Genomic DNA, 23,348 nt, shown 5'->3' with positions numbered 1-23,348 from the left:
TTCTCCAAACTGGCTCAAAGCCAACTCAAGAGATTAGATAAGAGCCAGATGCACTTCTGTCCCCTCCAGGGCTCTCATCTTTTCTCTTGCCACTCTCCAATAAAACTCTTCTCTCTATTTACAAAGCCAAACTCCCCACCCCAGCAGTTAGTGAAGGCAAACAGATGAGAGTAGGGGCAAGGAAAAGGGAGAAATGAGATGCTGTTTACAATTTCTGAGCAAAAGCTCAGCCTACCAAGTTGCCCTGTTTCATAGACATTGTTAAGGAGAGTGGCATTTTTCGGTTGTCCTTCTCATGGCCAGCAGCATAGAGACTGCAGGGTGACAGTTGGAAATATATTTGAAGCAACTCCTTTTAAAGAAATTCACACCAACCACCCCCTAATTACCACCACTAAATATGAGTTCTCATGTGGGTCAAGAATCCAAGAACACTGTAATCAAATCAAACCATCATGCTTTGTTCTTAAAGGTACACAGTCATGTGTGCCAGTTATTTCTCAATAAAACTGGGGGGATAAAAAGAATCCAAGAACATAAGAAAGTATTGTCTTTTGTAGGAGAGGAAAGAGATTAGAGACAGAGGTTGTCTGGGACAAACTAACTCTGCTGTCTTGGCCTACTTTGGACCTTTTTTTTTCTTTTTGCCTCATGCCTTTCACTTGGAACTTTCCATTGTGTCTCTGGTATATTCAGTATCTCCTTGTCCTCCTCTCTGCATGCTACCTCTCTCCTCCAGCAGAACCCAGAGCAGCGGGTGGCATGGGGCCAGCTGCTTAAGTCTTCAGGTCCAGTCCTTAAGGAAGTGAAGTACAGTGGCTAAATCTCTGGGTGCAGAATGCCTGGTTATACACCCTGGTTTCTCACTCTCAGTGCCTTGATTACCTCGTTTTGAAAACAGAGATTAAAAATAGCTACTTAATAGGGCGAAATGAAAATAACATAGATTACTATGTGCAGAGCAATTAGAATGGCGTCTGGACGTAGTGAGCCATACGTGTTTGCTGTTACTATTGAGCTAATGGGTTGAAAGGAGTTGTGTACTTCACATGTGGCAGAGACCACTCACCTGCACAGGTATTCCATGGGTTTTGAGATAACACACCAGCTAGCAAACAAATGTCTTCTTTTTTTGAGTGGAATCATTGGGGTCTTAACAAGAATGGCTGTAGCGGATGGTATGCAGAAGTGATTCTTGTGTTAATCTTTTCTTATTATCTTTTGATTAAAACAAAGTTTGAATGAACAAGTAAAAAAAAAACCCCTCATTCTTCATTTAATATTGACTAAATCAGATAATAGTGTTCAGATTACATAAACCAAATAAATAAAAATTTTCAGTCTTCCAAATTGAAATTTTGGTATGAAATCCAAATTTCCAAAGGCCTCGCCTATCTGTGGGTACAAATGTAATTCAGTTCAATAACAAAATAATATTAACATAATTTTATAATATAATATTATGTAATAATATTAAAATAAAATTCATATTAATAACTTTCTTGCTGGTGGTGGTGTAGTCCGTCTTCTGCACGGGATGTCTGGCTCTAAGCAGTATCCCTACTCAAGCATTTTTAGATGTGTGCCCACAGAGCACCTCTCATGGATTTACGAACAAGTCTCCTCATGTTTTTCCACTCATTAATATTTGCTGCTCTGAAGGCATTTGAAACAATGTTTCATTATTGTCCCTGTCCCATTGTCCTTCCTAAGAAAAGTAATATTCATGCCAGTAGTGTTGTTTTTTAGTATTCTCCAACACTCGAATCCTCGGGGTTGGAGAACAGGGGTACATTCCCTTCCGCCGTCGCTGGGTGGGAGCCATGCGGTGGTCAGAGCAGAACCAGGCAGAAGCACGTCCATCCATAGAGGTGAGACTGCTTTATAAGGAGGATGGAGTGAGTACTCTCTGGTCACTGGAGGTTCTCCTAAGAAACTGCAGGCCTTTGAAGTCCGTATTGTGTTCCCCTGGTTTATATTCCTTTCCCCCCGTTTACCTCCATGCAACATGAACATTGAGCTTCCTCAAACCGAGGGTGAAGAAAAAACTGTAAAGATTCACCAATGGGCACCTAAGCTGTTCCTGTCCTTACGTCTGATTTAAAGCTATTACATGTCCCCAAGGTTGAAGTCATTACTAGTTTTTGAGTAAGTCGATTTAATGTCCTAATTAACCCCAGTGGGGAGACGTTCATGACATGGAGAGAGGTTTTCTTTTTTTCTGATAACCAATCTGCACTTAACTTTTCTTAATTTCTTCTCATTCTCACTATTTAAAATCTGTGGTGTTTACAGTTCACAGGAGTATTTGTAAGCTGTTCTTTCCTTAGGCAAGCAAAACGTGTTAAATGATGTTATTTTTCACACAAACATCAGTTCTGTTTTCCAAATTACTTTTGATGCTCATGTTGGAGCTTTGGGCAAACTGTGCATATTGAGGTATACCTCAATTTACAAAACAGACCTAGTGCTGAAGACTGCGTTCAAAATTTTCAAATTGAATCCAACTGTTCCTCTGACTGAGGTATAAAATTGGCATTGTGTTTCCTTGGGGGCAAAGGGAAATCCCATAATGGCCTTAATTAAAACTTTTGTTAGAGAATGGGTAAACATCGAGCTGGCTTCATGTTGTTGTACTGCACTGTTTCCTGGGAGGATTCGTCTCAGTGGTGTTTTATTTTGAGATTTCACAATAAAACTAGGGTGTCTCTAAACATTCCCCACGGCCGCTTACCATTACAGAAAGGCTCTCCCTGCCTTTCTCAACTATTTTTAGTATTTCGGCTGAGCCAGAGGCTACTCACCAGCAACTCTTGGCCTTTGGCCCAAGGGGAGATGTATCAAGGACCCTGGCTTTCTTTTTCTTTCTTTTCTTTTTTTTTTTTTTGCTAATTCCATTTGTGCACAGCAATTACACGTTTTGGATTTTTGACGACAGCTGGATGTTAAGTATCCTGCTCCATTGTCTCCATTGGAATACCCAGGCTTCCTATTATTGTTTTACTATTGAGTTCTGAGAGATGCTAACAATATAAATGGAAGAAGATGACACCACTGAGAAATGAATAATGTTTGTTCATTAGTCTAGAGGATAGAGATATGATTTTTCCCTAACTTCATTAATGTAGTTTTAATAAATTTTACATCTATTTGATTGATTTTTGTTACCGAAAGTGTTTATTTCTCTGGTGTATATGTGAAAAGGGAGGAAATAACTATACACTCAGGCATAGAAGGGAACAGGTGGGAACTAAACATAAAACCAACTGAGAGGAATGAGAGGAGATACTGAATTTATAGAACATTCTTGTGTTCTATATGGAAGTGCTAGATGCAAATAAGAAAAAAAGTAGCTGTTATTTTTCTATAAATAACTCTCTAGTCACATTTCCTTTTTGCCTGTCTAACTTTCACTGTTCCATATCCATATTATTTTCTTGTTATTCATCATATTTTTCAGTTTTTCTGTTTTCTGCCACATATCTAACTTCCTCAAATAATAGTATTCCTGAGGGCTTGTTCGGGTTGGGTTGGGGATCTTGTACATTCCTAGAATTTATTTGGTAGCAAAATTGAGGGGTTTTAACTATATATTCCTGAATATGGTTAGTGAAATTTCTTAGAAAACTCTTCGAAGAATAAAACAGTGATCACTGAAGGAAAATGAAAAAGGTGGCAAGAAGGGTGACTTGGATCCTTCACTTTTTTACTGAGCAGAAACTGAACAGTAAAAATAAAAGGAAAATAAACAGGAAATTTTAGAAATTTGAGTTAGTGGCAGTGACAGGAGTTTGACTCTGGATGTGGAAAAGACTCAGAATTATCTCCCTCACTCATTAGCCATGGAACTTGACATTCCATCAAGATGGACTCATCCTGTGGGTTCACTCCTGGGAATGCTAATTTAAAATGCAGACATTCTTACAGGGGCTGACCCTTAGCAGGAAGGCATTCAACATAAACACATTTTAGCGTAAGCTAGTGTATTAATTAGGGTTATTCCTCTTAGGTAGCCAGGATGTGGGCACTGAATGAAATGAGGTTTGAATAATGCTATCTCACCTAGCCCCATGGCTTCAAATACCATCTCTGTGCCAGTGGCACCTATTTTAGATCTCCACTCACAACGATGAACTCTAGACTGCTTATTAGATATGTTCATTTGGGTGTTTGTTTATTAGCATCACAAATTCAACACATTTGAGTCAGACAAAAAGCGAATACCAGGATAGGATTAAAGGTTCAATCCCATTTACTGGGGAAAATGCCTGTGAGAAAGATGGGGAAGGCAGCTAGAGAAGAGTGAGGAAACTGGAGGAGGCTGGGACGGATGTCAGACGGTCATGCAGGGCTGACCCATGTCAGGGGCAGCCAGCCTCAGGCGTACAGTCCTCTCCTTACCTGGAGTATGGCCCAAGCAAAAATTTCTGTCCCTAGGACTGTGGTAAGGAGTAAACGGGAAAAGGCATGTAAAGCGCAAAGCACACCTGGCAGAGTAAAGGCTGATACATGGGAGCTCCTGTCCCTGCCGTTACTTTATTTGTGTCTTTACACTGTGCTGTTCTGGGGGGGAAACTGTTATTCACACATTTTTGGAATCCTTGGGCTTAACAGAGTGCCTGAGATACTAGTAAGTAGCAGTAGTGCTTTAACTACTCAAAAAGTGTTTGTCGTAAGATAAAAGACTGTATAAATCTTTAGTAACAGTGGGACTCTTTGTCTTAGCAGATGTCTCTGTGCCCTGATTCAGCTTCCCGTTTATCTGGTCTTAGAGTGTGTACCTCCGTCTTCATGGCCTGCTTGCTCCTCATAACCTTGACCTGGGGTCAGCCAAATGATGGCATAACACTTTCATACTGCTCAATAGAAATGTTAGACTTGATGCTTCCTAGGAAGTTATGGGTTGTGGTAGCCTATGAGTTACCTAAATGAAGACAGGAATGTCATGTCATCTATTTTTTTTTTTTTTTTTTGGCTCATAGGCAATTCATTACACATGCTTTCTCTGTAGCTAAAATACCTTTATTATATTTTATTTAATCACTTGGGGAAGACCCAGGAGGAAGCAGAATTGCATTTCTCTATAAATAACCAGGAGAGGGCCTTCTTTAGAAGGAAAGTGCTCTAAAGTTATTTTCTTTGCCCCTCCAGGCGTCCTTTAGAGAGATGCCCTACAGAGAGATATATCATAAACTATGAATAAGACGGGAAAAAACCCAAAGATGCCACATTTGATTTGGAAAGTAAGTCAGAGAGAGGACCTAAATTCATGAAATCGAATGTTCCATTAAAATATTTTCCTCTCCCTGTTATCATTACCCTTTTAGTTTCACCATGGGCTGATTTCACCATGGGCTGATCTGTTGTGGTCTTATTTTAGTTTGAGACTTTGCTATGGAACCAACTAGCCAAAAAGGAAGCCCAGCACAATGATTGCTATGACTGCACTAATTAGATTTATTGAGGTTGTGGTGAGATAGTAGTCAAGTTTTCTCTTGGGAAATACTTACTCCATGAGAGATTTAACATTTATAGCTGACATTCCGGAATTAACATAACTATGGCTGGAATCATTTTTCTTTTTTATCATTCTTTGCCATGCCTTCCTTAGTCACTAAATGCTGTCGGCTCTGAGCAACCTTGATAGATGAGGCAACATGCTTGTAAATAACAGATATACTTGTAATGCTTGCCAAATAAGAAAGAAATGCATCTTTGCCATTGCATTGTAACTGGAACAGATGTCTGAATATTTTAAAACATGATTGATGTTGTAAATTAAGATTTTGGTCATTAGAAGACATTAAAATTTCTGCCTAACCATTTTTGGATGTGGTAGAAACAATGTCTTCACATGGTAGCACCCACAATAAGTCCAATCATTTGGAGAAAAAACAAACACCCCTCTCCAATGAATTATTTTGACGTTTAAGGAAAATTCAATATAGAGATCTTTCATCTCCACAAAGGATAATAAATTTAGTAATCAAATAACATTGATTCTAACATAGAAAATATAAACTTACTGTACGAAGTTGGACAATTAAGTTTGTGAACTCATCCTAGAAAAAGTGCTACACACCTCATTGCTGAATATCACTATGGTCACCTTTGAAGTACTCCCTTTGGGAAGCTACGCACTAACACCAGTGCCTTCTCCATCCTTCAAAGCAATTTTGGAACTCTTTTTCTGGAATGGCCATCAGAGCTGTCATCGTATTACCCTTGATGTCCTGAATGTCATCAAAATGTCTTCCTTTCAAAATTTCCTTTATCTTCAGGTAAAGAAAGAAGTCACTGGGGACCAGATCCAGTGAGTAGGGAGGGTGTTCCAATACAGTGATTTGTTTACTGGTTAAAAACTCCCTCACACACAGTGCCATGCGAGCTGGTACATTGTCGTGAATCAAAGGCCATGAATTGTGGGCCAAAAGTTCAGGTCATCTAATCTTTTCATGCAGCCTTTTCAGCACTTCCAAATAGTAAACTTGGTTAACTGTTTATCCAGTTGGTACAAATTCATAACGAATAACCCTCTGATATCAAAAAAGGTTAGCAACATGGTTGCAACAAGTTCACGAACTTAATTGTCAGACCTTATATAGTAGTACAGAAAATAATAGTACAAAAATGAATCCAAGCTCTATTAATTAGCTGATTTATATGTGACATGACTAGTTTTCAAAAAAGTTTTGAGTATACAATGATGCATTAAAATACTTCAAATACATTCAAATAAGATAGTTTTTCAAAAGTGAGGAAATAGGGGTAACAGGGAAAGGTAATGACTGGAAGTAGAATGACACTCCCAGCAAGAGCCACATGTTAAAAGTGGGCTGTACAGTTTTTCCTGCCAGAGGTGGATCACAGATTAAGCGCTGAACTTTCTAGCAGCCAACAGATTGAAGGAGACATGATTCACAAGGTCTACAAGATGAAAATCAAATATGTTGCCCTGGAGAAGTGTGACTATTCCTGAAATTGAGACCAGAGAGAATTTTTCCCAATTGTTCCTCATGAGAGGACACTGCATAATTGGGGCACTATATTTCACCTTCAAAAATATCTTTACATTAAATATAGGGATTCGTTTTATAGGACAGTTCCTTAAAGCTATCCCTAATATAGTCCAAAGGCATCCAGCTAATATACAAGTACCAGACCTGCACAGCTCATGTGCAGTGTGATGAGAGTGTAGCAGTGAGGCCTGGGGTCCCGAGGTCACCAGAGGTCGGGCTGTGTGTTGGGGGGGAAGAGATTCAATCCACTTGTGAAGTGTGGCAACACCGTGCTTCCTAAAAGAGAGGCTTAAATTGAATAATGAAAGGAGAGTAGCAGCACCCTAGAATATAGCCTGGTATGCTATTTTGTAACAAATTAAAAGATAAAATATTAATTTTGCTTCCATTTTCATTTGTTATTTTAGGGAAAGATTTCTTTCAAAAATGACATTTATTCCTCTCTTGTTGAAACTTTACTAGTAATAGTTATTTTAGAACATTTACAAAGGTAAAATATAAAGAAAACAAAAATTAACCAGAAATAAAAACGGTTAGTGTATTTGTCTATTTTCTTCCAGTTTTTAGTTTGTACATTCCACATGTACATATATATGTTTTAAAATTGAGATCATACTGTATGCATAATTTTGCATCCTGTAAAATATAACACTATATCTCTCCCCCAGTTAACTTTCTTTGAAAACTTTAAATAGCTGCATATTATGAACTTTTATATTCATTTTGGTTGTTTCTATTTTTTCCTAATTAAAAGCGTGTTTCAATAAACATGCATAAGTCTCTGCATAACTTCTGATTGTTTTCTTAATATAGGTTTTCTAGATGTGTAATTATTGAATTAAAGAATATAAACATTTTCAAATCACTTGATAACTATTATCAAATTGAAAATGTTTCTACTTTAGTTTACATGAAATGTTGTACTTATACAGAGGGTGCAATAAAATGTACATACATTTTAAAAAAGGAAAAAAAACCTATTAAAATTGTAATACTCAATATATACCGATAACAAAAGATGAATACAAGACACGTTTGACTTCTGCAATTACAAGAGGTGCTCAAAGTGGTTACCATGAGCATAATTTTAATGCAGTTTTTTCTTTTCTTAAAATGTGTATACATTTTTTTGGTACCCTCTGTATGTGTACATGTATTTACTTATTTATATTTATGTATTTGGGGGTTTATTTTATTCTCATAACAATCAAATGTATTGGGAAATCAGATTTTATTTTTACAGAAGAGAAAATCTACATACCAGGTTACTTGCCCATTATTACAGAAAGTGTATGCATGTTTTCCCTGAATTGAGCCATGCTTTGATTTTTCTCCTTCATTTTGCATAAGTGGGTACTACAATGGTATTTTAAGATTGTTTTCTTCTTCCACGGAAATCATCAGATGGCTTGGTGATTTGTTTTGGTGTCCTTTTTATTATTAATATTTTGTCTTCTAAATAGTAAAGTCATAGATGAAGTATAAAGCACCACGTGGGGAAGTAGAAATGCTGAACGGAGATATGAGTTTGTTTGCACAATAAATTATGAAGGTGATTTACCTAAGCCAACAAGAATCTCTGTCAAGACTGTCCTGAAAGGATCCTAGCACATTTTAAGAAAATTGTTGAGTGGCAGTAAATGATGGAAGCTTCATTTGGCAAGCCCAGGTGGTGGTAATCCTTATAAAGATAAATGATGAAATAAGGCAGATGCATGCATGGTTCAGCGAAATAAACATTTTCACCTCAAAAGCTGCATTATCGCAGCAAAGCCTATTTATTCCCTTGCATTAAGGTATTTCATAGAATGCCACAAATTTAATTTCAGTTTTTATGTGAAGGCACGTCTTGAAAGAAACATTTCGCTCCTTGGACATAATCAAAACTCATGAAATAGCAATGTCCTGCAGGGTGCATATACTGCTCTCTGTGGTTCTTTGCCAGAGGCCGCCTCCCAGGGAGGGCCACTACATGTGAGGGCCTCCTGGTTCTCCCTGCACGAGTGGAGCTACACCTGGGAACTCTGCTCAGAAGTCAAAGGTGATCAACAGTCAAGTCCACTTCTGCCGCTGTGGATCACAAAAGGCTTGGAAAAGGAGATTTTGTTTTGTTTTGTTTTGTTTTGAGAAAGTGAAGCTGTAGATGAGGACTCAGATTTTAAATGTGAAAATGTGAATCAAAAGAGTCTTGATCAATCAGAAAATTTTCACCTTGGGATAAAATATGTTGCCATCCATAGAATTTGGAATGAAATTGCTTTCAGTTTTAGAAGTCCTTCAGGATACAGTTTTTCTCTTAGTCCTCTATGCAAATGTATTTCAATCGGACCAGGGGAAGGGTCTATTATCTGTAGAAATTTAATTGTAACAAAACAATTAGTTTTGTAACACAAAATTATCAGCATAGGAGAAGACAAAAATCCATCTGGCATATCTCTCTGGTCACGTATAAATGATATTAAAATATAATGTTTCTCTAAATGCAAACTTATTGGACAGCTTCCCAAAGGGAATACACAGCCCAGGGTTTTCAGTGCTTGAGGTCACTAGAGCATGGCTCATTACCATCCTCCTGGAAAGCTAGTCACTGGGCACCCCTTCTCTGAGTCCATTACGAGCGGAGTTTTGGTCTGACTTGTCTGTGCAGCAAGGGTTGCACTGAACCTAGAGATCCCAACTCAGTGAACTGCTGGCCTGTTCCTGTGCATTATTTTTGCAGCCACCTGCTCACATTCCCAGGCTGCTTGGCAATTAATACCGATGTATGCGAGTTGATATTTTACCTAGTTCTTAAGAAGTATGCCTTATCCTTTCTCAGCGAGTTCCACTTTCGCCAGTAAAGCCTGGGATTTCACATCGGGCAAATCCACACATACACTTTAGTTTTGTTCTGGATATCATTGATCCTTTCTTGTGAGAGTCAAGCCATTGTTTTATTTGGAAGAGGAAGCTTTTTTTTGAAAAACATAAATCTGTTTTTAAGGAGGCATAAACAAGATTTTGTTGTTTTAAAATCATTTAGAATTTTAAAAAAATGTTTTTCTACCTTCTGCTTGGGTGCATCCTTGTTATTTTGCATTCATCGATGCTATCGTCAAAAGTTAAAAGAACAAGACAAACAAATGAGAAACAAAAACTCATAGACACAGACAATAGTTCAGTGGTTACCAGAAGGTAAGGGGGGAGAGGAGTAGTAGATGAGGATGAAGGGGATCAAATATATGGTGATGGAAGGAGAACTGACTCTGGTGGTGAACACACAATGCGACATATAGATGATGTAATACAGAATTGTACACCTGAAATCTATGTAACTTTAACAATTGTCACCCCAGTAAACTTTAATTGAAAAAAAAAGTTATATCAAATTAACATTAATTTTCTAATTATGTATAAAGTATTCAGTTTGCTGGGCATTAGAAGGCAGGTTGCTTTCTTTGGAGAACTAGTGATCTGATTAATGGGGGTAGAAAAGAATAACACATGTATACCTGCAATATTAACAGGAAACTCATCTATAATCAAATGCTGGGTTATGTGTACACTCCAAGTATTGCAAGACTTCAGAGACTGTATAGTGAATGGAGCAGATTGGAAAGGATATGGTGTGTGGGGTAAAGAAACCAGTTGATTATGGTGGGGTGAGAATGGCAGGGGTGTGCCCTGGGTTATGGTGGGAAATACATGCAGAGTTCGTGAGCCGTTCAGTGCCAGGGTCAATGAGTTTAGGTTTGATTTAAAATAGCAGAAATGTATTACAGTTTCTGAATTAAGAAGGTTACATGATGGCTTTAGAAAGATTTATATGACAGTGATGTGTGGAGATAATTTATAGAGGGAGAGTGTAGAGGCAGAGTGAAATTTAAAAAATCATTTTATGTCTATTTCAGGGTCTTTATAGTGTCCTAATTTGCCATTTGGTTTATTGTATATTCATCTTTATTTAGGGTAGAGATATTCATTGAGCTTGGATATTTAAGTGTGAGAGCAGGACTCTTAGCTTTGGTTATTGCTTGAGATTATAATACTTGCCAAAGTTGACCTGCAATACTCTATACTTATCAACTTTCTAACATCATATTTATGATTTTACAAGTATTTATTATTTTAAAGAATCTTAAATAGATGGCTGTACTTGCTTTCTAAGTGGATTTCCAGAAATTTATGGAACTATTGAGAACCTGTATAAATCAGACTAGGCTAAGTTTGCTGAAGTATCAGACAATCACCAAATCTCTGGCTTAACACCATGAAAGTTGATTTCTGATAAGTGTTTATTTATGCTGAATGTTTATTGTGCGTCCTTGCAGTCACTTGGAGCCCTTATGTCAGTATGTGCTTCCATGCTTGCCAAGGCAGGAAAAAAAGAACTTGGCAAATTACATATTATCTCTTAAAACTAGAGGGATACATGCATTTTTTTTTTACTATAAATTTTATTGGGGAATATTGGGGGACAGTGTATTTCTCCAGGGTCCATCAGCTCCAAGTCGTTGTCCTTCAATCTAGTTCTGGAGGGTGCAGCTCAGCTCCAAGTCCAGTCACCATTTTCAATCTTTAGTTATAGGGGGCACAGCCCACCATCCCACGCGGGAATTGAACTGGCAACCTTGTTGTTGAGAGCTTGCACTCTAACCAACTGAGCCATCCGTCCACCCTGGGATACATGTACTTTTAAATCACATGTAGTTGGCCAAAGGAGAAGACCCGGCTATTCCCGGCTATTCTCTTCAGAGAGATAGAGAAGTACTGTGCCATCATATGCCTCCAATAAGGGAAAACAAGATATGTGTGAACATCTCTAACGACCACCACAGGTTGTAGCCTCTTTTCAAAGCACTCATGAGCATAGGTCTAGAAAAAATAATATCTCTCAAATGAAATTATTTTACTGAGAAGAAGTATTTCATCCACTGATTTGGTCTGTAGGCTCATAGGCCCAGAGCAAATTAGAATTTTAATATAAATGGTCAAGGTGACTCACAACATGACTAGAATATGATTCTCCATTATGAATTGATAAGTGTGAGGAGAGATTTTAAAAACTTCTCATCGTGGAAGTTTAATATTAGATTCGTTAGGACTTGTATCCATATTTGAGTACAGAAAGGCTATTATTTTTAATGGAGAAACAATGTATGTAATGTATCATGAATGTTTATTATATAAATGCATGCTACTTATGCCTATATATACATAGACCTTATATATTACTTAGTTAACAACTAAGGGATGAGTGATCAATATACAGAGACTATGGATCTCTCTCTCGCTCCCTCTCTGTCTATATATTATATGCATATATTATATATATATATATATATAATATATATGCATATAATATATATATGTATATACATGTATATATATGTATAAATATACATATAATATATATGTATATTTTTAAATTAAATTTATAGGGTGACAATGGTTAGTAAAATTACATAGGTTTCAAGTGTACAATTCTATGTAATACATCATCTACCTATCACACTGTGTGCTTACAACCCAGAGTCAGTTCTCTTTCCATCACCATATATTTGAACACCAAGTCAGTTCTACTTATCACCATATATTTGAACACCTCATCTACTAGCCGCCTCACCCCTTACCCTCTGATAACCATTAAACTGTTGTTTGTGAGGTTTTTGTTTTTTTGTTTGTTTGTCTTGCTTGTTTCTTTGTTGCTTTCAGTTTTAATCCCACATATGAGTGAAGTCATATGACTGTCTACTTTTACTGTCTGACTTATTTTGCTTAGCATAATAATCTCAAGATCCATTCATGTTGTTGCAAATGGCACTATTTCATCTTTTCTTATAGCAGAGTGGTATTCCATTGTGTATATATACCACATGTTCTTTATCCAATCGTCTATCGAAGGACACTTTTGTTGTTTCGATGTTTTGGCCACCGTAAATAAAGCTGCAATGAACATCGGAGTACATATATCTTTATGGATGAATGTTTTCAGATTTTTTGGGTAAATACCCAGGAAAGGGATTGCTGGGTTGTATTGTAATTCTATTCTTAATTTTTTGAGGAACCGCCACACTGCCTTCCATAGCGGCTGCACCAATCTGCATTCCCACCAACAGTGTATGACGGTTCCTTTTTCTCCACAGCCTCTCCAACACTTGTTATTATTTGTTTTGTTGATGATAGCCATTCTGACAGGTGTGAGGTGATATCTAATTGTGGTTTTTATTTGCATTTCCCCAATAGCTAGTGAAGTTAAGCATTTTTTCATGTATTTGTTGGCTGTTTATATGTCTTGTTGGGAGCCATTTCTGTTCATGTCCTCTGCCCATTTTTTGATTGGATTGTTTATCTTTTTTGTTCTTGAGTTGTATGATTTCCTTATATATTTTGGATATTAGCCCCTTACTGGTGACATTGTTTGCAAATATCTTCTCCCATTCAGTTGGTTGGCTCTTTGTTTTGTTGATGGTTTCTTTTGCTGTGCAGAAGTTTTGTAGTTTGATACAGTCCTATTCATTTATTTTAGCTTTTACTTCCCTTGCCTTTTGAGTAAAATTCATAAAATGCTCTTTGAACCCAAGGTCCATAAGTTTAGTACCCTATGTTTTCTTCTATGCAGTTTATTGTTTCAAGTCTTATGTTTAGGTCTTTGATCCACTTTGAGTAAATTTTGGTACATGGTGACAGATAGCAGTCTAGTTTTATTCTTTTGCACGTGGCTTTCCATTTTTCCCAGCACCATTTATTAAAGAGGCTTTCTTTTCTCCATTGTATGTTTTTAGCTCCTTTGTCAAAAATTATCTGTCCATGTTTATGTGGGTTTATTTCTGGGTTTTAAATTCTATTCCATTGGTCTGTGTGTCTGTTTTTCTGCCAATACCATGCTGTTTTGATTATTGTTGCCTGTAGTACAAGCTAAAGTCAGGGAGTGTGATACCTCCAGAATTGTTCTTTTTTCTTAAAATTGCTTTGGCTATTCGGGGTCTTTTGTGATTCCAAACAAATCTGATGATTTTTTGTTCTATTTCTTTAAAAAGTGCCATTGGTGTTTTGATGGGGATTGCATTAAATCTGGATATTGCTCTGGGTAATATGGCCATTTTGACTATGTTGATTCTTTCAATCCATAAAAAAATCCATTGAATTCCTATATACTAACAATGCAATTTCAGAAAAATAAATGAAAAAAAAATCCAATTCCTTTTGCAATTGCAACAAAAACAATAAAATACCTAGGAAAAAACTTAACAAAGGACATGAAGGACCTATACACTGGAAATTATAAGGTATTTTTAAAAGAAATTGAAGAAGACACAAAGAAATGTATCTCTGTATATTTAGCATATATATTGGATGACTTTGAGAGCACAGCATGTGGATTTTTAAAGTTTTAAGTGAGAATATTAGAGTTTTAGCATAGGGAACACAAGTAGACTTATTTCATAATATTTTAGTTATGTGAAACATAGAATTTACCATTCTTATATAAAGTTTGGATTTTATCTGTTGTATCCTGAAATTTCAAATTCTACAAAAATCATTTTATTTGATGGAATTCAAGTGTGGTCCATAGGGGCTGGCTCAGAAGACAGTCCAAATAGTAGACTGTGTGCTCCACATATTTAGCTGCATCCCTCTTTGGCAGTGTTGGTCCCTGGACCTTTAGTCAGTTTCAATGCTTCAGCTTTCAATATTCTTAGGGGTGGCTACTTCCCAGAAGTCTCCTTGAAACCTACTGTGAACGCATGCAGTACTCAAGTTTGAGCCTCTGCTAATGGGTATAAAAAAGTAGAAACCTGCAATTTCAGCAACTGTTTACACATAGTACCTAAATATTTATATTGCAAAGTATGACCAATTCTTTGATATGACTCGGGAGGCCTAAAGATGTACGCTTGGATTTTAGACTCCAGGCGTTGAGATTCAAGTTGCTAAAAACGATTGTTTTGAGTGGAAGGGGAAACAGCCTTTTGAGACTGCATATAGAGGTAGCAATTGTGTTATTGTTCTCATATCAGTACATCAATATTAATAATACTAATCTCAGTGTGAGTCATTCTGTTTTGTTAACAATAATTACGTTGGTGATGCTTGTAATAGTTAGGAAGTAATGGATGGTAATTGCATTGACTATTGTATAATAATAATAATTATTATTGTTATTAAAAGATAATTTTATGTCAAGTTTCAGAAAGAAACTGAAATATAAAATGGGGACTGAATAGCTAGTAAGGATATAAAGTAAAGGGTGTTTGAATGGGTAATGTATAATGTATCTGATTTCAGCTTCCCTATTTATCATGACTAAACAATGATTTTCAGAGTACTGAGAAATTAGTGGACGTAAAGCTATCTCAAATCTTTTGAAAATTGCAAAATGGTGGCACCGAAAAGCACCCAATGCCACATTATTGGTGTCTTCAGTGTTGTATTTGAAATGATCAACTTGGACTTCAGACGTTTAAGTATGCCACTGTTACCTTGATGTTTTGGAGTTTTCATAAAGGACTCAGGGAATTGATATTTGTCAGAATTGTTTCATCAGCTTTCAATCAAGTATGTTCTGTATATTTTCACAAGAACTGATCTAGAGTAGTGACTACCAAATAAGTATATTTTTGTGCATACGTGTGTCTACACACAATCATACATAAGGATGAAACTTTCTAATCAATTTGTGTTAAAATATAAAAAGTGGATTTCTCCTTGAGATTTTACACTGCAAAATATATCAGTTTGTTTTGATAGCTTTCAGGTAGGCAGCACAGTATGGTCTTCTGCCCAGCTGGTTACCATCTCGGGGACTCATCTCAAGGGTCTCCTAGTGATGATCTCAGCTCTTGCACTCCCTTTATTCCCTTCTCCAGTTTTCTTCCATCCATCCCATTTCTTCCATTTTTCCTAGAAAGTTGCTTTATTTTCATTCTCCCTCAATTCACTGATGTTACTTATAAGAATGCAATTCAGTGTACTTCAGTGTTGCAGATAAACTGAAGAGGTAGGTGAAGCACAGATGGACTAGCCTAGGCATATCTTAGTGCTCATGGTAAGGTTCCTCTTCTAGCTCTTATCATACATACAAGGTATAACAATTAGGTTAGTGAACTTGTTGCAAACCTTTTTTGATATCAGAGGGATTATTCTTCTGAATTTGTACCAACTGGACAAACAGTTTACCAAGTTTACTATTTGGAAGTACTGAAAAGGCTGCGTGAAAAAGTTAGATGAAAATGACTTGAACTTTTCGCCAGCAATTCGTGGCTCTTATATCATGACAATGCACCAGCTCATGTGGCACTATCTATGAGGGAGTTTTGAGCCAGTAAACAAATAACTGTATTGGAACACCCTCCCTCCTCACCTGATTTGGCCCCCAATGACTTTCTTTACTTGAAGATAAGGAAATATTGAAAGGAAGACATTTGGATGACATTCAGGACATCGAGGGTAATATGACGACAGCTCTGATGGCCATTCCAGAAAAAGAGTTCCAAAATTGCTTTGAAGGGTGGACTAGGCACTGGCATTGGTGCATAGCTTCCCAAGGGGAGTACTTCAAGGGTGACCATAGTGATATTCAGCAATGAGGTATGTAGCATTTTTTCTAGGATGAATTCATGAACTTAATTGTCCTGCCTCATACACATACAGATGGTATAAGTGAAGAAGAGAGGTGTTAAAGTAGCAAGATTAGGCCCAAGATGGAGTTGCTCATGCTAAACCCAATGTCAGTAAACCAAAACTTATCTAAGTTTCTATGCGTGGCTCTCCCAGAATAGGAAGAGCTAGGTCAACCAATTAGCACTTGCCTGCTCAGCACAAGTTACCTGATCCAGCTCCAAGACTTCCCTTTACTCCGTATAAGGAAAGTAACCTTGCTTTATCCAATCAGTGAATGCCCAATATAACTTCCTGTTCCTGTTCACTGTGGTTTATACAAATCTCTTGTTTTGTACAACTCTTCAGGGTTCCTTCCTATCTACCAGATTGGATGCTGCCCAATTCATGAACTGCTGACTAAAAGCCTACTAGATCAGAAAATAGTCTGTGGAAGGACTTCGAAGCACTGTAGGAGAGCTGAGAGCAACCAAGGACATGGGAGTGAAATCAAGGTGGCCCAGAATGGGGGTCACAGTTCTTTTTTATATTGCCAATTAAAGAAAGACATCATTTTACTATATCATACAAATTCGGTTGAGTCTACTTATCATACAAATTAGGTTGAGTCACATTGGAGTATTGAAACACACAGATAATTTAAACCAAAAAGAAAAATCCCCCCCTTTAATTTTCTAGATAGTGCAGGCAAACATGTATTTTAAGTCACGAATTATGCAGAAAACTTCTTCAATTCATCATTATACTTTTTTCCCTGAGATTTTCACAAATACAGCGTTTGGGTGAAATACAAAAGGAATGAAATGTCTGTCAGAGACTTAGATTTCTCTTCGATTTATCTCTTCTTATTCAGGCTACCACCTAATTTCCTTTGGGATGTCTTGACTGTATACATCCTGAATACACAGCCATTTGCTTATTTTCTTTGGCACTGTGTCTGATATTTGCTGTACGTTTCAGGAAGCCCCTTGCATATTTAGGAGGATCACTGGTCATCTGCAAAGAAATAATATTTAGACTGTTTGACATTTTTAATCTAAACTTTAAACTTTTTCTTTCACAGTCGTATCCCCTAGTGACGGAGATACAATGTCAAAAAAGCCTGGACCAGCCTCCATTAGCCAAGGAAAGGAAGAGAGGGGATAGTATAAGTAACACGAAGGAATCATGTTCAGCTGTATCTGCATTTGTATTGTAAACTCTTTTGGGGTATATAATGTTTCTAATAAAATAATAAGTCACATTATAGAAACTCAGAAAAACATGGGAAATTGTTTCATTTTCTAATTCTTCCCTTTGATTCTGCAACTCTTCCTCCACAGAATGGAGGGCATTGGGTTTATTCTGCTGAAGCTGAGCTTTCCTTTTGCCATGAATCCACTGATAGTTTAGTTTATGTGTTGTTTGAAAAGGAGGAGATAGGGGATCACATTTTGATTTTAAAGAGGTTTTTCTTGGTGGTTGGATCTGGATGTGCAAAGAGAAGGCAGATATCTCAAGTTGTTTACCCTTCCAACTTCAAGCGAGCTGTACACATTCAACCCTTTCAAAAGAAAAGCCAGGGAGTACATCTGATACTTCCCCACAAACTGCACACTCCTCTAGGAGACAATTGATATTTGAACCTAATAAATACCAAGTAATTCCCACTGAATACTTTTCAAAAGAACTTAAGCAAGAGGTCCAGTAAATGCTGCACATTTCTTAAAAATAACATATCTTCATTGTATGCTTTGATCGGGATTCAGCCGTCTCCTCATACCTAGTGTCACTTTTGCTGGTTCCCACTTGCTGAGATAGATTATCTGGGAAAGGAGGATACTGAGTAGGACCTAATCAGCAGTATTTACCTAGAAGCCATAGAGTTAATATCACTGCAAAGAATACCAGGCCCTTGTGAAAGAAATCAAGGTCACATGCAAGGATACAGTTCACATCAGAAGGGCACAGTTAACATCAAATAAGGTTTAGGCAGGGCCCCATCAATGTTCCCAGTTACCTTTGGATCCAGGAGATACTGATTAACATCTGTTAGAAAAGTACTCCAGGATCTGGCCTCTGCCTACAGCTCCAGTTTTTTTCTCTCCAGTTCCTAACTCCAACTCTATTCCAGGCCAGTGAATTTCACCCTTTTCTCAGATACTTGATCTTTCTCACAGCCAAGCATCATCCACACCTTCTGGCTAACTGCTCTAGCTCAGGGAAGAGGCATTTCGTTTCCAGGGAGAGTCAAATGTGCTAAGGAGAGATGTGGAAGATGCTTTAGCACCCAACTGAACTTTTCTAGTTGATGTCGTTAGGAACATTTGAAGGACACTGAAAAAAAAGACAACCTTCAAGGAACAATGGCTGCCTGCCTGCGCCATGGTTGGGTAGGAATAAATGCTTCTAACTTTTCCTACTGTCAATCTACCACATAGTCAGTCTGCATTTTAGGCTCCTGATGGAAATATTAACCTTGAGTTCCCTGCTGCTCAACTCTTTCCTAGAGCTCACTTAGAGGAATAATATTCATGGAGAGACAAGTGATCTATTTATTTCTCTAGATAAATGTTACTCTGGATCAAGTAAGATTATCAGGGAACAGTGAATGGCTTTAAGTGAATTATATACATCAATGACTTGTTCTTTATGCACTATGTGAAATTCCACCCTTTACGAAGCACTTATGTGTAAGTGGCCATATTTTTAAGGGATGTTTTTAAATATACTTGGTGACCCAGCAGTGTCATTCTTGGATATATAACTAGGTGGAACTCTTATACACTTTTAACAGGAAACATGAACACGAACCCCCAAATAATCCAAACACCCACCAATGAGAGAGTAAATGAACAAACTGTGTTATAGTCATGCAGTGAAAGGTTATAAAGCATTCAAAACAAATGAATTACAGCAATATACAATAATATAGATGAATCTTTCATTTAAAATTTTTTTAAGACTTGTTTTTAGAGAAGTTTAAGATTTACAAGAGAATTGAGGGGAGGTAATAAGATTTCCCATAAAGCCCTGCTCTCATACATGCATAGCCTCCCCATGATCTGCATCACTCGCCAGAATGACGCATTTGTTACCAAGGATGAACCTCCGTGGACTCATCATTATCACCCAAAGTCCACACTTGACATTCGGGTTCACTCTTGGTATTGTCTATTCCATGGGTTTTAACAAATATATAATGACATGTAGCCACCGTTATAATATCAGACGGAGTATTTTCACTGCCCTAAAAATTCTCTTTTCTCTGCCTATTCAATTCTTCATGCCAGCAACCACTAATCTTTTTATTGTCTCCATAGTTTTGCCTTAATATGGATGAATCCTAGCAACATAATGTTAAGTGAGAAAATTAGTTCTAAAATTACATACAAATGATACTCATTTTTGTCAAGTTGAAAACAACTAAAATAATAAAAATAAAAACTTTAGGGGTATATGTAAATGTAATACATTTATATAAAAAGGCACCCAGTGAATGAGGAACCTGTGATTCAGGGATGGTTGCCTTTGGTGGAAGGAGTCTATGGCTCCTTAGGCTAGGTTGGGACCATAGTATTGATGTTTGGCAAAATAAACCTCATTTTTATTGACCAGAATGAAATTCCTCTTGCCATGCCAATGACTTTAAGAAACTTTATCATTCAGTGTTTTGTTCTTCATTACCAACAATAAATTTGGGAAACAACAAATTGTATTCCCAAATGAATCCCTTAGTTAACGCACGTCTGTCTATTTATACAGGGAAAGTGGAGTTTAGTGTTTAGAATTGTGATAATATCTGTGTGATTCGGAAAGTAAAGCATTTAGACATTTTAGATGAAAACAGGAGTTTTAGATCTGAGTTGGTTGGATAGTAGCCTCAGTTCTTAAGTTTATTTTCTGTACAACCACAGCCTGAAAGTACAGGCTAATAAAAGGAAATGGACCTTTGAGTAAAACAGACTGATGGGAAGGCCTTAGGATTTTGTCTACTCCTTCTGCCTTCCACTTGATAAATAGCCCTATATAGTGCATGGGCAGAAGGAAAGAATGAAACTGTATTTCCTTAACTACTCAAAGGCCATAACATTTGGATATGTTCTTTAGGTTGATCCTAAAGCTGTAATACCCTTCAAGCCCTGGATGACTCATAAAAGTGTATTATAACCGTAGATTTGTACTCTCCTTATCTACCTTTAACCAAATGTCTTGACTGCCTTATGAATCGCTTTTTCATGACCATGGCACAACTAAGCAGCCATTTTGTTCTACATAGACTGTGAAATTGAAGCAGTTACTGAATAACTGAAGATAATGAACACTCTTTCCAAAATATCTGGATGTTTGTAGAAAGACAAGCCCTTTTCTGTTGACATAAATTAAATGTTTCTTGTTCACCTTTTATTTTGCTTGGTGTGCATAGACACAGCTAACATGTTCATTCAGTGGCTTGCTTTAGTCTTGCTTTCAAATCCCGTCCATTGCTCTTTGACCATCTTTATTTCCTCATGGGACATAGGTTGTTGTAAGCCTACGAAGCTAGGAGTTTTCTCACCAATCTTAGATTCTATCCAGCAATGGTTATTGAAATCATTTTAACCTAAAGCTAATTTTAATCTTATTGAACTATCCCAGGGATTCATTTAATATTTTACACACTCATCTCATTTAAGCAATAAATAAATTTAATTGAAAAAAGCCTTCCTTAAAGAGAAAAAAAGCTCAGACGTCATGATAATACGTCCTCTTTACTGAACACTTTTATACACAGGGCTTTTTATATGGGTTATCCAAAATAATCTTCACAGTGACTGTATGAGATAGGTATCACTATTACCATTTTATATCGAGAGAGCAGAGGCTCTCAGAAGAGGTTGAACCTATGATGTAGTTCGACACTGCATTCCTAACATTTGGCTATGCCCCAAACAGGCTTATGAACCTATGAGAGGTAATGAAACTGATTTAAAAATGTGGCTTGGAGAGTTGGTCTTATATAATTGTTTTCTTGAGAGGTTTCTATTCTGTTATCACTTGCTTATTCCAACATATACCCAGTAGAGACAGAATAACTCTATAGTTCTGCAGTGGCAAATGTGGAAAGACGATCATTTTGACCATTTCATATACCACACATAAAATTCATTTGGTTTTGTGAAGTGGCACTTGAAGTATTTGTCTTGCAGGTTGGCTATGCAAAGGGACACTGGCCTTTTTTTTTTTTTTTTTTTTTTTTTTAAGATTTGTATTGGGGAAGGGGAACAGGACTTTTATTGGAGAACATTGTGGAGAAAAAAGGCCCAGGACTTTTTTCCAAGTCAAGTTGTTGTCCTTTCAATCTTAGTTGTGGAGGGCGCAGCTCAGCTCCAGGTCCAGTTGCCGTTTCTAGTTGCAGGGGGCCCACCATCCCTTGCAGGACTTGAGGAATTGAACTGGCAACCTTGTGGTTGTGAGCCTGTGCTCCAACCCACTGAGCCATCCGGGAGGCAGCTCAGCTCAAGGTGCCTGTTCAATCTTAGTTGCAGGGGGCGGAGCCCATCATCCCTTGTGGGACTCGAGGAATTGAACCAGCAACCTTGTGGTTGAGAGCCCACTGGCCCATGTGGGAATCAAACCGGCAGCCTTCGGAGTTAGGAGCATGGAGCTCTAACCGCCTGAGCCACCGGGCCGGCCCCAGGACACTGGCTTTTGTTATTTCAAAGGATGAAAACAAATAGGAATAACCTCAGGTGTCTCCTTTCTGTCATCATAAAACAGGGTACCTTGTGTGTTGGGTTGTTACTAGGATTCTAATAGCTCACACAGAAATTGCCCTATAAATCACCAATATGCTACTGAGCGCTTTGTGATAATTTAAAAAATCAAATCCAGTCAGAAACCCACTAAATATTAACATTATTCCTGTTTTGTGTCTCAGAGTTAGATTAATTATCAATTCAGCACTGAAAAAGACATCAGGAAGTTGCCTTAATAAATATTCTGGTCTTACTTACTTGACAGTAGATATATGAGCATTTTGGAAAAGGCTTAGCTGGTGCACAGGACCATGAGGCATTAGTTTTTAGATGAGAGTGTTAACACCAAATCTGAAAAACAGATCAGAATCTTGGCTTTGAAAAATACTGATTTTGGTCAGACTGAAGAGAGTTGATTAGACCATGACTAGTTGTCAGACTCATTTTTCAAAGGTTTGCGCCAACCTTTATTTTTTTTAATACTTGGTGAGTGGATTAACATTCAGAAGAGAAAACAACTGAGATATAAATAACACACTGGAGTTTGGAAGGTGCTTGTCTTGAAACATACATATATGTAGCTTTAGTATTTAAATCTTGTCCCTGAACCTACAGATATTTCTTGTATCCACCCTAAATATTAGTTATTTTGTCATGGGTGTTTTTTTTTCTACCCAATGATAAATGTGCGTTTAATGAGCTCTTCCTTGCTGCAGTCTTTCCAGACAGAGCAGCTCTTGATTTTTTATAGTTTTAAAAGTTAAATATAATTTTCATATCCCACATTAGCAAAACCTACTCATTTTTTAGCACGATCCTACAGAATAGAGTTTTTATATAATTGGAAAATTTTAGACTTGGAAGTCTTTGTAATTTATATAAACTTGTGTAATTTAGAAGTCTTTGTAACTTGTACAAGAATAAGGATGCCAAAGAACTGAGGCTGACTGAAGATGGTCATGGAAAGTGAAGAGAGCAGAGTAACAGGATATTGAAGAGGAAACGGTCGCTA

At 37.3% G+C, this 23,348-nt stretch overlaps 1 pseudogene; it reads left to right on the top strand.

Annotated features, from left to right (window-relative positions):
- The window catches only part of LOC117023210 (leucine-rich repeat-containing protein 34-like), a 44,261-nt pseudogene that overhangs the window by 293 nt on the left and 20,620 nt on the right, over window positions 1-23,348 (top strand).

This window comes from Rhinolophus ferrumequinum, chromosome 6 (genome assembly GCF_004115265.2).
Source record: "Rhinolophus ferrumequinum isolate MPI-CBG mRhiFer1 chromosome 6, mRhiFer1_v1.p, whole genome shotgun sequence".
Classification (NCBI taxonomy): Eukaryota; Metazoa; Chordata; class Mammalia; order Chiroptera; family Rhinolophidae; genus Rhinolophus; species Rhinolophus ferrumequinum.
Note: the sequence above shows the minus strand (reverse complement) of the source record. Positions and strands in the feature narration are given on the sequence as shown.